Source organism: Mus caroli, chromosome 8, assembly GCF_900094665.2.
Source record: "Mus caroli chromosome 8, CAROLI_EIJ_v1.1, whole genome shotgun sequence".
NCBI lineage: Eukaryota > Metazoa > Chordata > Mammalia > Rodentia > Muridae > Mus > Mus caroli.
Window position 1 is genome coordinate 76188760 of NC_034577.1, and position 2332 is coordinate 76191091.

The 2332-nt window shown below is 46.1% G+C and overlaps 1 pseudogene across 1 annotated transcript; it reads right to left on the reverse strand.

Annotated features, from left to right (window-relative positions):
- Positions 1–529, reverse strand: LOC110300867 (annotated as a pseudogene). The gene has a single exon (XR_002378640.1). The product of XR_002378640.1 is annotated as a ferritin light chain 1 pseudogene (transcript).
- Positions 530–2332: the final 1803 nt, after the last annotated feature.

Genomic DNA, 2332 nt, shown 5'->3' on the forward strand with positions numbered 1-2332 from the left:
CAGAGATCCCTGGGGCGCGCCAGTCTGCGCTGGTTGTGGCCCTGCCACCCTACGGAGGTTGGTCAGGTGGTTGCCCATCTTCTTGATGAGTTTCACCTCCTTATCCAGGAAGTGGCTTTCCAAGAAGTCACAGAGATGAGGGTCTGCGCGGGCAGAACCCAGGGCATGCAGATCCAAGAGGGCCTGGTTCAGTTTCTTCTCCAGGGCCAAGGCAGCTTTCATGGCCTCCTGGGTTTTACCCCATTCATCTTGAGATGGTTTCTGCACATCCTGGAAGAGTGCACGGCCCCCGTGATCGTTCTGCAACTCGAAGAGACGCTCGCTCGGCTCCCTCGCGCTTCTCCTCCGCCAATTCGCGGAAGAAGTGGCCTACGCCCTCCAGAGCCACATCATCACGATCAAAAAAGAAGCCCAGAGAGAGGTAGGTGTAGGAGGCCTGCAGGTGCAAGTTGACCAGACGGTTCACGGCAGCTTTCACCTCGGTGGAATAATTCTGACGAATCTGAGAGGTCATGGCTGATCCGGAGTAGGAGCTAACGGCGAAGAGACGGTGCAGACTGGTCCTAGGAGCCGAAGGCAGCAAGGAGATGGTCCCGGAGGCTGCAACTGGAGAGACTTGTAAGGCGGCTGGAAGCGAGTACAGTGGGAATCCCCTGGTCTGTTCGGTTCAAACACTGTGGAAGCAAGACACAGATCCACCGGACCTCCAAGGCGCTGCTCTGGCACACACCTTTAATCCCAGCACTTGGGAGGCAGAGGCCAGCAGATTTCTGAGTTTGAGGCCAGCCTGGTCTACTAGAGTGAGTTCCAGGACAGCCAGGGCTACACAGAGAAAACCTGTCTCGAAAAAGCCAAAAAATAAATAATAAATAAATAAAACAGAAAGGGTGGGGAGCGAGCTTGTTGCTCTTGCAGAAGACTTAAGTTCAGAGTCTAGCATCCATAATGAAATGCTCATAACCACCTGTCACCAGGAACCCAGTGCCTCTGGCCTTGGCAGGCACCAGCATTTATGTGTGCATATCTCCACACAGACAGACAGACACACACACACACATACACACACACACACACACACACAGAGAAATAAATTACACAATGTGGAAGCACATGCCTTTAGTACCAGCGCTTGGTAGAGGAGGGTGGATCTCTGTGAGTTCTAGGCCAGCCTGTCTACATAAAGAGACCCTGTCTTTAAGTTAAGACATAAACCAGGGCTGGAGAGAAGGCTCAGTGTTTAAGAGCACGTGCTGCTCTTCCAGAGGACTAGTGTTCTGTTTACAGCAGCCATATTAGGTGACTCATAACCAAAGGCAAGTGGAGCTCCATCTGACTCTCATGCTAATGCAGACATATGTACAAACAATTTAAAATAATAAAAATAAAATTTAAAAAATATTTTAAAGGCCTCTGTTTAAATATCAAGACATTATGTTTCTACCAGAGCAGAAAACTTTCCTACAAATAATGAAAACACAATATGTAGTACAGTCTCAATCTTGGGAAAGTTTTGGTAAATGAAGCAGTATTTACTGAGCATTGTGTGGAGTGACATCACAGTGGCATGCTTTGTGTTCAGAACTAAGGACAGGGCTGGTAAGATGGCATGGTGGGTACATGTGTTCTTGGCTAAAGCCTGAGGAACTAAATTATACCTTAAGGTAGAAGGAGATAACTTTTTAAAAAGATTTAATTATTTATTTTATGTATGTGAGTACACTGTAGCTGAACAGATAGTTGTGAGTCTTCATGTGGTTTTTGGGAATTGAATTTTTAGGACCTCTGCTCATTCTGGTCAACTCTGCTCGCTCAGGCCCAAAGATTCATTTATTATTATTATATATAAGTACACTGTAGCTGTCTTCAGACGTGCCAGAAGAGGGTGTCATATATGTTGGGATTTGAACTCAGGACTTTTGGGAAAGCAGTCAGTGCTCTTAACCACTGAGCCAACTCGTTAGCCAGGGTAGAGATACGTGTGCTATGTGTGCTACGGTATGCAAGTGTCTACATTAACACATGCACACATGCATATTGAGAGACTGTGCCAAAATACAAAAGCAAAACCAACCAACAAAGAAGCTGCCATGGTTGCATAGCCTGACATGGCCAAGAGCTGCTAGAACTCACTGCAATTTGGTTTTGAATTAATTTGGTCACTGAATATTCAGAAACCTTTTATTATTGCCATTTTTAAAAAAAGATTTATTTATTATATGTAAATACACTATAGCTGTTTTCAGACACACCAGAAGAGGGCACCAGATCTCAATATGGATGGTTGTGAGCCACCATGTGGTTGCTGGGATTTGAACTCTGGACCTTTGGAAGA